The 12500-nt window shown below is 32.2% G+C and overlaps 1 non-coding gene across 3 annotated transcripts; it reads left to right on the top strand.

Moving 5' to 3' along the window:
• The first annotated feature begins 284 nt into the window (after positions 1-284).
• Positions 285-9879, top strand: LOC113821208 (zinc finger protein 420). Of its 3 annotated transcripts, none has more exons than XR_011398522.1 (3): positions 285-346; positions 3178-3253; positions 5187-9879. It is a non-coding gene; the product is annotated as a zinc finger protein 420 (transcript). The 3 variants fall into 3 exon arrangements; XR_011398526.1 differs by having other exon boundaries at positions 303-365; XR_011398525.1 differs by lacking the exon at positions 285-346 and adding an exon at positions 525-597.
• Positions 9880-12500: the final 2621 nt, after the last annotated feature.

Genomic DNA, 12500 nt, shown 5'->3' with positions numbered 1-12500 from the left:
TAAGCTTATCTACATTATTTCCTTCCATTATATCTGTTATCTCTATGCCTGTCATCATATAATAATCTGTCTTTATTTTTGTTATTATTATTATCATTATCAATATTATCATTATTACCAATATCACCGTCCATATCATCCATTAATATTATCAAACGCATAGCTACGATTACATTGGTTAAAAGCTAACAACCCATCAGCGATAATGTATGTGCATATACAACCTGAAAATAGGATTAATACACCTTAATGATAAAATAAAGCATCATTTTCCAACATTGGTCGCATTGGTAAGGTTGGCTAGCCTGGTAAGGACGCAGTTACTACTGACATCAGTGCGAAGCTGGTAATGGATTCATATTAAAGTTACGTTTATTATCATACATTCCACGGGTTAGTGATGTGCCCCGGATGCGTATGAACCGTAGGAATGTCATACCAGAAAATCTCGGGGAACCAAGTTGAAACCATAATGAGGAAAGAGATAATGAGATGGTAGTTGTGACTCGTCATCGGCCATTTTGTTTTATTATTCCCCGCTTTTAAAGACTGGGAATCAATAGATCTTCCTACCTGTGCAACGGCATTCGATTCAAGGTTGCACCATGGATAGCTCATGGTCCTCGGGTTACGCTGATGGCATACAGGCGTCGGAATATGGATGACAAAGTGTTAGAAAGAGGAAAAAGAAATCGAATTATACCGTTCCTATGCGACAGTAGAGCTCCGCGGTGTCCCGTGCACATTATTTGGGGTTTTATTACATGTTTCTTTAATTTATAGATTCTCTTCTTGTTACTTATACAATCTTCTGTTATTTTTTTAGTGTTTTGTTTACATTTTCTAGGAAATAAGGTTCTTCTTGTATTGTTCTTGATTATTAAGTCTGCAGTGGGAAATTTTCTTTCTCTTGAAGAATATGTTTGATTTTTATTTTATTTTATGGTTCCTGCTTCCAGTAGTCCAAATGACACTCATTTCCTGAGTTCTTTTCATGATTATTTGCAGGTGAAAGTTTATGATTTATGTGTTCACTTACACTGACATTGAATTTATTAATATTTAAATCCATCTCTTGCTACACAGCATGCAAAAAAACTATGAACTATGAATAACAATGTAATACATGCATATATATCTATGTGTGTGTGTGTGTGTGTGTGTGTGTGTGTATGTGTATGTGTATGTTTGTGTGTAATTATATATATATATATATATATATATATATATATATATATATATATATATATATATATTGCATATGTTTAAACATATTATTAGTAGTAATAGTATATTTTTGCTAGTTTTGATATTATATTTACATTTCTGCATTTTTCATATATGTATAAGTTTTTTATTGTAATGTTTTTGAGATTTGGTTCTTATGATTATATATTTATTGCATTATTACTAGGTTACCTTTTACTTTTTATGAATATTACTCATCAATTAACAAATTTTTTCATTATTGTTATTATTATTGTATCATCGTTATTATCTGTATGTTATTATTACTTTGTTATGATTATTTTTAGTATTTGTGTTACAAAAGTTATTTATCACAATTATTTTTTCTGTTATTACTATTAATTTTACTATTATCATTTTTGTTGTTGTTGTTTCTTTTATCATAGTTATTATTATTATTATTATTATTATTATTATTATTATTATTATTATTATTATTATTATTATTAATTTTATTAATTTTATTATTATTATTATTATTATTATTGATGTTATTATTGTTATTATTGTTATCATTATCCTATTGATATTTTCATTAATGCCATTATTGTAATTTCATTGTTGTTGATGATAATATTATTGAAAATTATTATTATTACTGTCGTTATTGTTATTGTTGTTTTTAATATCATCAACATCATCATTGTTTTTATTGTAGCCATTGCTGTTGCTGTTATTATGTTGTTGCTAATATTTCTTCATATTATGATTTTCAAATATTATTGTTATCATTATGATTATCTTTTTTCCTGTTATTGTTATTACTATTTATGTTGTTATTATTATTATCATTGTTATCATTATTGTCATAAATATTGTTATTATAACCATGAGTAGTAGCAGTAGTCATAAAAATAATAATGATGACAGTAATGACTTTGATTTATATTTTTCATTGTTATAGACAGTATTGCTGTAATGATAATAATGAAAATAGTAATGATAATGATGACATTGGTAATTAAAGTTTTGATTATTATTATCATTGTTGTTATTGTTGCTATTATTGTTATTGTTATTGTTATTATCAATTTTATTATTGTTATTACTACTACTATGACAGCTATGGTTTATGATATTATTTGTGTGATTATTATCCCCATGTTCATATTATTAATTATTTCTTTATAAATGGTTTATTTGTAAATCACCACTCATCATCTTCAAAAATTAGCGAGGATCAGCTGAACACAGATTAATATTATTTCAAATGATAATCATCACAAACCTGTAAATGTTTCAAATGATTATCATAATCTACCAGTCAACATTGTAATTTGCCAGCCCATTAATGAATAAATAAATAGATAGAAGGTAACAGTAATAATGATAGTAATGATAATAGTTGTAATAATAATGATGATAATAACAGTAGTAATGATGATAGTAATAATAATGATAATAATAATAATAATAATGATAATAAGAATAATGATAATAATGATAACAATAATGATGATTAGACAATGATAATATAAACGGCTAAGTATAGTTATAGAAAAAATAAATAAAACCTGATTGGTAAGAATGAAAGTAAAATCAAAATGGAATAAGTTAAAGATGGAAAAAATGATATGAGGAACAAGATAAAGTGAACAATTAAGGTTATTAAGCATAAGGAACTCTTTTTGATGTTATTCTTTGCACGTTTTATTATCTCCCATCTTTTGTGTCACATCCTAATTCTTAAAGGAGTGATTTACATATAAATGGAAGTAGAAAAAAAAACATTAAAAGAAAAAATTATAACTAAAATATACTATATTAAAAGAAAAACTTATAACCTTAATATACTATATCATTAAAAGAAGTTACAACCAAAATATACTATATTCTATGCAGTGTGATAGTTGAATTTGCATGTTTGGAGATAAAAGACATGAGATATATGTACCTTCATATCATATAACAGATTTATTTTATTTTCAGATGTTAAAGTCCTTCTGGGTTCCTGCACCATGGCACTCGGGGATGGGACTCGGCTCTCAGTGCAAAGAGGCAGCTGGTAAATGAGGATATTGTTATTGTTCTGAGTGTTTTGAATGTTGGTATTGCTTGTTATAATTTTGATGTTGATGTTATTGTACTTGTTTGATTGCTATTGTTTTCATTTTGATTTTTGTCAGTGTTATTATTGTTATTATTATTACAATTATTATTATTATCATAGTTATTGATATTATTATGAATATTATAATTATTATTATTATTTTGTTGTTTTGTTGTTGTTTTTGTTTTTGTTATAATTACTTTTGTAATTAGCATTTATCCTTCATTGTTGCTCTTATCAGAAAGAGTACTGTTGGTGATATTCATGTTATTTCTGCTATTTCCATTTAAGGTTTGAGTTTTTGTACTATTCTTCATGTTTTTTGTGATTATTGTTATTATTGTTGTTGTTATCATTACCTTTATCATCTTTTTTTTTGTTATTGTTATTATTAGTATTGATATTTATTATTGTAGTTATTGTTACTATTATTTTTTTGTTGTTATTATTATTATTGTTATTACAATTTTTATCATCATTGGTATTGTAATTATATATATTACAACCAATGGCAGATGAAAGGGGTTGGTCCCTCACAATAGAGAAAAACGTGATATGCATCTGTGCATATAATTTCTATGTAATATATATATATATATATATATATATATATATATATATATATATATATATATATATATATATATATATATATATATATATATATATATATATATATGTTTGATATGTTTTTCCTTTAGTGACACTAAGAGAGTCTATATACCACAGTTTACAACATCAATCTACGTAAAGTTATTATAGTTTGCTCCAAAATGCCTGAAGAGTAACTTTGAAATCCTACAAATTCCCTCGGACAGATTACCCTTCTGTCCACATCCGCAAAAGTCAGTTGTTTGTTGCAGCCCCCCTCCTCTCCCCAATTAAATCCTTTTTTTTTTTTTTTCTTTTCTTTTTTTACTTTATTTTTTTTATATGAAAAATAGATGTTAAAAGTGGTTTAGTGTACAAATTTTGAATTATAGAATTTTTGCCTGGTTTCAATTATAAAATGGCCAGCATAATCTTTTTTTTTTAGTTTAGACTTTATGATTTTCTGAGATATAAATATTAAAAGTATATTGAATAGTTTTACTATAATTACCCGCCTGTTAGCAAGGGAAATACATCAACTCTCTGTCTGTCAGTCTCTCTTATCTTATCTTATCTTATCTTATCTATCTAACTATATATATATATATATATATATATATATATATATATGAATATATGTATTTATATCTATATGTGTATGTATATATATATGGTTTATATATATATGATATATGATATATATATAGTCTATATATATATGATATATAATATATATATATATATATATATATATATAAAAAATGTGTGTGTGTGTGTGTGTGTGTGTGTGTGTGTGTGTGTGTGTGTGTGTGTGTGTGTGTGTGTGTGTGTGTGTGTGTGTGTGTGTGTATATATCTATATATATATATATATATATATATATATATATATATTTATATATATATATATATGTATATATATAATATAATATATATATATTTATATATATATTTTGAATGTTACTGGGTTATATTATTGTCATGAAACTAGTGTGGAAATTAAATAGCAGTAGATTTGATACAGGGTTTGAGTGCTTAAAAATAAATGAATGGTATTAACATATTTAGACTGATATTTATATGTTATGTTGTTTCTTTAAGATCTCTGTTTGTTTGTTTGTTTTTTTTCTTTTTCTTTTTTTTTATTATATGTCATGATATTGTGTTGAAATTTTCTTTCATATATTATTTGTTCAAGTTTATGTGCAATGTAATTTTCTTTTGTTACAGAACCTTGTAGTAGTATTTTTAACTAGTCTAAGTGTATCATATACTAAAAAGGATTTCTTTTCTTTCAGAACTCTGTGTTAGTAATTTTACTTGAAGATGGCAGGGCAGTTGTTACACTTCTCCAGATATGGCATATCAGCACACCAAGTTACAATAATACACCCGTGAAACTCACAATAAGAAGCTAAAATACGGAGTTTGGGATTTGCTAAGCAAGACTCTCCTTTTTGAGCAACACAATGGATCAAAATCCACAAGAGATTATGCATTCTCTCTTCTCTCTTGATCCAAGTATGGAGAACAGAGGCCATCTATACCCATATAACTATCCATATGGACAGTACCCTTATCCATATCACTACCCTTACTCAGCAGCCCATCCTTCCGTAGCTCACTCAAATATACCACCTGCATCTCACAGTATTCCCCCTCCATCTTCCCATCCCATAAACCAGGCTTCACAGAGCCTGTCAGCATCTCAGGCCAACCTTCCAGCATACAGTACAGGAGTCCATAGCATCCGTCCACCCATGACCAACATGCGGGAACAGCCTGGAGATGGCAGGTTACATCTATTGCCTGAGATAGATAGGCCAGCACATGACACTCAGCAGACTGCACAAGATCTGCGAAGTATGCACAGTGATTCTAGGTCATCTGTAGACTCAAGGCATCATCCTGCTGACATGAGATCATCATCTAGTGAGCACCGCTATCTAGATGAGGTGAGGACACTCTCTGCCCAGCCTAGAAATTCTAGCAGTGATTCCAGGCACTTGGCTGATTATTCACCACAGCCAACAGATTTGCGAACTCAGCCTATTGATGCCAGGTTATTTGGTGATATGAGACAAGTTCCAGATCAAAGACATATTAATGAGTCTCGGCCATTAACTGACCAGAGAACACAAAGGTCAGAGAGCAGTGTCACAGATGACCCTAGGGTGCATATGGGTAGATCTACTGATGAGTACAAGTATGGAGGAAATTTAGGCAGTTATAGTAATCATCCGCTTAACACTCCTCAACACATTGAAGAACCTCCATTGTCAGGTGATCCAAGACCACCAATCAATGACAATAGACCAGTTGAAGAAAGTAGGAGTTTGTATGTCCCCATGAGAACATGTACAAATGAGGAAAGGTTAACAAATCATCCAGAATCACAAAAGTCTTCTGTTTCACATGATTATTATAGTAGCAGACCTCATGTTGGTCACAGTAACCCTTCAGCAAATGGGGAAGATTTCACATCCACACCCACAGGTCAAGAAGGTGTCCAGAAACCACATATAGGGAGTGAATATATGCCTGACATTAGACAGTGTACAAATGAACAGAAAACACAGTTGAATAATCCAGCAATAACTTCAGAAGAAGTTAATGAGAGAAATATGAAGTATCCCACAATTAGTAGTCCAAATACTTCACTTGGCTTGCTCTCTCATGCTCTTGGCCAACATCTTGGTGAAGAAGCCAATAAATGCGGGACAAAAACTGATGACTGCAATAGTGAAGACAAAAATTTTTATGCAGTGAAAGACAGAGACTACAATAGTGAAAGAAGGAATGGCCAAGATGATTTTGAAGATAAAGAGTCAAAAACACCTGAAGTTGATGACTTAGAGGATGACTTTGATTCTGAAGCTTCATCCTGTGAGTACTCAAGTCCATACATTGAATTCAGTGAAGTGGCACATGGCATATTCAATAATGTGAACAATTTAGCAGGTCCTTTGAAACCCTTCCAGTGCGAAGACTGTGATGCAACATTTACCACAAAAGGTAATCTCAAAGTACACAAGCGAATTCATACAGGAGAGAGGCCATATGAATGTGAAGACTGTGGGAAAACTTTTTCGTATTGTGCTTCATACCAATCACACAAGCTTATTCACAGTGGACATAGGCCATTCAAGTGTGACTTTTGTGAGAGGGCCTTCTTCCGAAGTGAACACTTGGAGCGCCACAGAAGGCGGCACACAGGGGAAAGGCCCTTTAAATGTACGGAATGTGATGCCACATTTGCTGCAAGTGATGGGCTTTCAAGACACACTAGAACTCACACAGGTGAGAAACCCTACAATTGCAAGGAATGTGGGATGACATTTGCCTACAAGTCCACTTATCTTCGACACAAATTACTGCATAGCGAAGGGTCATATAAATGCGAAGATTGTGGTGCTTCTTTCAAAGACCCTGTACGGCTAGACAAGCATATAAAAAAGCATGATGACCCAAATTATTTGCCATACACAGATGAAAGCAAGGCAAAGCCCCATAAACTTATGGAAGATGGAGTAGAAATAATTGGTTGTGAATTTTGCCAGATGAAATTTAGACACAAATCTGATTATTACCTTCACAGAAGAACACATACTGGGGAGAAACCATATATATGTGATATTTGTGGTGCATCATTTATCAGGAGAGCATATTTGGATGTACATATGAGAACTCACACAGGTGAAAGACCTTACAAATGTGATGCTTGCGAGTCTGCCTTCAAAACTCGTACTGCCTTGAAATTTCACAGACGCATTCACACTGGAGAGAGGCCCTACAAATGTGAACATTGTGATTTTGCCTTTGCTCAGAAATCTGCGATGAAGGCACATGTTCGAATACACACAGGTGATAAACCCTTCAAATGTGGTGAATGTGATGCTGCTTTCAGACACAGCAGTAGCCTAACCATTCACAAAAGGACTCACACAGGAGAGAGACCATATTCTTGTGATGTTTGTGGAGCCTCATTTGCCCAACGTCCCCACCTTAATCTGCACAAACGATCTCATTCTGGTATTAAACCACACACTTGTGATGAATGTAGTGCATCCTTCACAAAGAAAGATTATCTTCTAGCTCACAAAACCAAACATGCTGGAGGCAGTGCCATCAAGATAGAAGCTATTGCTGAAACAGCTGGGGATCAGCTGTTCAGATGTACCGATTGCGAGATGGTGTTTACCCACCATTCTAGCTTGACAGTTCATATGAGAAAACACACAGGTGAAAGACCTTTTGTATGTGAAGATTGTGGAGCATCTTTCTTATATAGTTCAAACTTAACTACTCACCGCCGAAAACACACAGGTGAAAGACCTTACAAATGTGACCAATGTGAAGCTTCATTCATATTGAAGAGTTATTTAACAATGCATCTTAGAAAGCATTCAGGTGAGAGACCATTTAAATGTGATGAATGTGATGCTCGCTTCACCCAGAAGACTCATTTGTCAACACACAGGCGAATACATACAGGAGAATGCCCCTACAAGTGTGAAGAGTGTGGAGAAGCATTTCGTGATGGTGCCAATTTCTGGAGACACAAGAAGAAGCATTTGATTGGAGAAGGTGCCGCAACAGTAACTCGCAGAAGGGGAAGAAGAGGAAGAGGAAGAGGAGGGTCCAGAGGAACAAGAGGCGCTAGAATGGTTCCCACAAGACGCACAACACGCACTCGCAGGCCTGTCTTGAAATTTGAAGACTTGTATGAGCAATATATAGTAAATCAAGATGGCGAACCAATATTTCTGAAAGAGGAACTGCAAGATCTGACAACCAGAGATGGTGAGGATGATGATGATGATGATGATCGTCCCTACATCCCTATCAATCCAATGGTTGAGATTAAATTAGAAGGTGAAGATGATGAGGAAGAGAAAGATGGGGATGAAAGGATGGAAGATACAGCTGGTACAGAGTTGCAGGAGGAGGAATTGATGGATGATACCTGTGAAAAAGAAGTTTCACAGACAGAGAACGGTGACAATAATGCTGAATCAATGTCTTATAAGGCAGATAATGGTGATGATTCAGATGAAGAAACTAGAAAGAAGGATGTAGCGGGAGATGAGTTGCAAGGTTAGGTAGGTTTGTTAGTTATGTTAGATTTTTGGCATTATATTATTTACATTTATATATATGACTTACAGTATGCAGAGTATAGAATATTCTTGGTCATAAGAAACTTATCTATTATACCTAAACAAAAAGACAGTGTATTTATATTAATCATTTTTTTCATGGATCTCAGTGGAATTATATACTATCTTGAATTCTATTTTCTTTCTTTTACTTTTTTTCTGGTTTAGTTTAGTTTATGTGATATTTGTAGAGGACAAGACAAATGACTTGGTATTTGTAACTGTGTCCCTGTGGTGTATGCAGGAGGATTTCGATGTGGTGTATTCTCCAGTGATCAGTGTTGTATGAGTAGTGTCAGAGTTGACTTGTTCTTATACTAGCTTCAGAATGTTTACATGTGATGAACTTGGAACGCGTTTTTCTTGTGAGAGTTCTAAACGTCTTGATAGATTACCTGTGGTGTACTTGTTTGTGATAAAAAGATATGCTAATATGTTGATATTGGGACATTTATATTGATAGAGAATTTTTGTTTTATATTGTATCAAATGGCATTTATATTAGATGATGTTATACCCTGAAGGAATTTAGATTCAAAATATGATATTAAATTTTCAAGGATGTGAATCTGTCTGGTTTATAGATTTTTTAAATTATGCAATTTGCATCATATAGCAAAAAAAAGAATCTTTCAATTGTAAACAGGTACTAGTCATAATAAATATGGAGTCATATTTTGATGTTTACAGTGAAGGAATAATTGTTGGAATGTATTTGTTTGATGTCTTAGACTGAGCTGTAAATAGCAAACTTTAGACATTTTCTACATTAGGAGATGTATTGAATTGTTTGTGAAATGTACAACTGGGGAAATAAATTGTGAATTCCGAATTGTGATTGGCTTCTTAACCATAGACAAACTAACATAAACAGGTAAATAATTTTGAAAATGGCCAATTCCTCTTTCTATGATCATAAAAAAATGAAAGAAATCATAAAAAAAAAAAATCATGAAAGACTTGTTTTCATCTAGCTTGAAGTACTATTTTTTTAGAAAAGTAAGATATAACCTTTTTTATGAATACTACTCATATTCTTATTGATTGCGAAGTGCATTCACGCCAAATTTAGTACAGCTGATTTATGTTCAGCTATTTGGAAACAACATAATTAGGAAACTATCAGTTAAGAACAATTACTTTAAAATATATAAATACCAACTGACACGATAATTAAGCCAAATAAACGGCCCCATAGCAATTTATTACAAATTAGATAGAGCTTGGATTAACATTTTATATTCTTTGGCCTGTTGATCAGTAATTATCAAACAACACGTATTTTGGCACAAACATGGAGGAGGTTTTGTATACTCCAAGGTGGCACAATGCCAGTAGTGGCCAACTTTTTAAAAATCGGATATTATTACAGTAGTGATGGATGAGGGGGGTAGATGGGTAAGCCAAACATAATGGTAGGCTATGTTATGCATATAGGAGAGTGATTATCACCGCCATACGAGGCAACTATTGTACCATGGTTAGCAGTGTCTAAAATCAGTAGAGTAAATGTCTGTACCGATATCATTCGTCGTCATTGGCATTGTTGATTCTGTTGTATGTTTTTATTACTTTATCTTTATTATTGCCATTAGCATCACTGTTATTATCAATATCTCTTACTTAGTCAAAAGTATCACAATTATTTTGTGGTTTGCATATTATGTTTCATGTAAAAGTATTATCTAATTAGCCTTCATTATAGTTACTGTTATCATTTCATTATTTTCATTATCACTATTATCACCATCATCTTCATCTTTATCTTTATCATCTTTATCTTCATCTTCATCTTTTTCTTCATTTTCATCTTCATCTTCATCTTTATCTTTATCATTATCTTTATCTTCATCATCATCATCAAATCATCATCATCATCAGCAGCAGCAGCGTCATCAGCATCAGCATCTTTATCATTTGCATATATTTAATCATCAGCAGCAGCAGCATCGTCGCCATCATCACCAAATCATCATCATCAGCATCATCAATCATCACCAACTCATCAACAGCAGCAGCATCGCCATCACCATCAGTTTAAGGCCATATTCTATCAAAGAATTATAGGCACTTATCACCTTTATTCATAGTTGCCAATGCTGAATAGCGATGATATTATCACTCATTTTATTAGTCGTGCTACCATTGTTATTTATTAATAGCTTATCATCATTAGCGATAGTGTCTTCATCAGTTATATTAACATCACTATTATCATTATCGTCATCGTAGAAAATTCTTATGCAAATATTAACTGCTTCCTCGTGCGTGACGTCACTCACCGCCAACGGAGCCTGACACGTGTGCTTTTAACACGAATGAATTTTTGCAGATTTAATATTTCTACGTTATTTTGTAATGCTGTCCTTTTATTCTGCGTTCGTAATCATTCTATATAATGGTTGTTTTACTTTGTATTTTTTCTTTATTAAAGTAATGGTAATGATATGCATGGCGGTAATGGTAAATAGTGATGAGATATATCAATACCATGTTTTGTATAGTTGGCAAGACTGATAATTGCATTTTATCTGATTCTAGCGATATGTCTCAAGTAAAAGAACATATTGTAGTAAAATTCACGCACTTGGCTCTCAAGGTGACGCTAAGGTGTGGAGGAAAGATGAAGGAAATTGTCTAGAAGGCGGAAAAAAGACGTAAAAATGGCTCCTGGCGACTGAAAACGTCAATGTTGTTAAACGAATCCACTATACACCTCACTGTATCTTGTGGCTAAACGAGGTATTATGCGGGCAGCCTTATTAGCGAGATACCTGCCTGCCTAGGTGCTTGTGTGTATCTTTCTCTGTTTGTCCGTGTAAATGTTTATGAATAGATAAGTATGTGTGTGTGTGTGTGTGTGTGCATATAATACATACATATATATATATATATATATATATATATATATATATATATATATATATATATATATATATATATATATATATATACAGAGAGAGATAGAGAGTACACGTATGTGTGTGTATATGCATATATGAATATTATATATATATATATATATATATATATATATCTATATATATATATATATATATATATATATATATATATATATAAGTATGAATATATGTATTTATGTATATATATATATATATATATATATATATATATATATATATATATACAGAGAAAGAGAGAGAGAGAGAGAGAGAGAGAGAGAGAGAGAGAGAGTGTGTGTGTGTGTCCATGCGTACATGCGTGAGTGGGCGCACGCGAGTGTGCTTATGCTCGCACACTTGCAGATAGACCGAAAGGTACATAACCACGATCAGAATAATGATAAACAAACCGACAAATATATATATATCCTCACAAACTATCACACTTTCTAACCACGAATCACCCGACAGCGAAACCAACCCTGCAGCGACTTCCACGGGAACAAGGCCGTAAAAATATGACTGGTCCGTCTGCAGTATGCTCCACAGA

Source organism: Penaeus vannamei, chromosome 1 (assembly GCF_042767895.1).
Source record: "Penaeus vannamei isolate JL-2024 chromosome 1, ASM4276789v1, whole genome shotgun sequence".
NCBI lineage: Eukaryota > Metazoa > Arthropoda > Malacostraca > Decapoda > Penaeidae > Penaeus > Penaeus vannamei.
The sequence above is the reverse complement of the archived record's forward strand: the minus strand, read 5'-3'. Positions and strand labels throughout refer to the sequence as shown.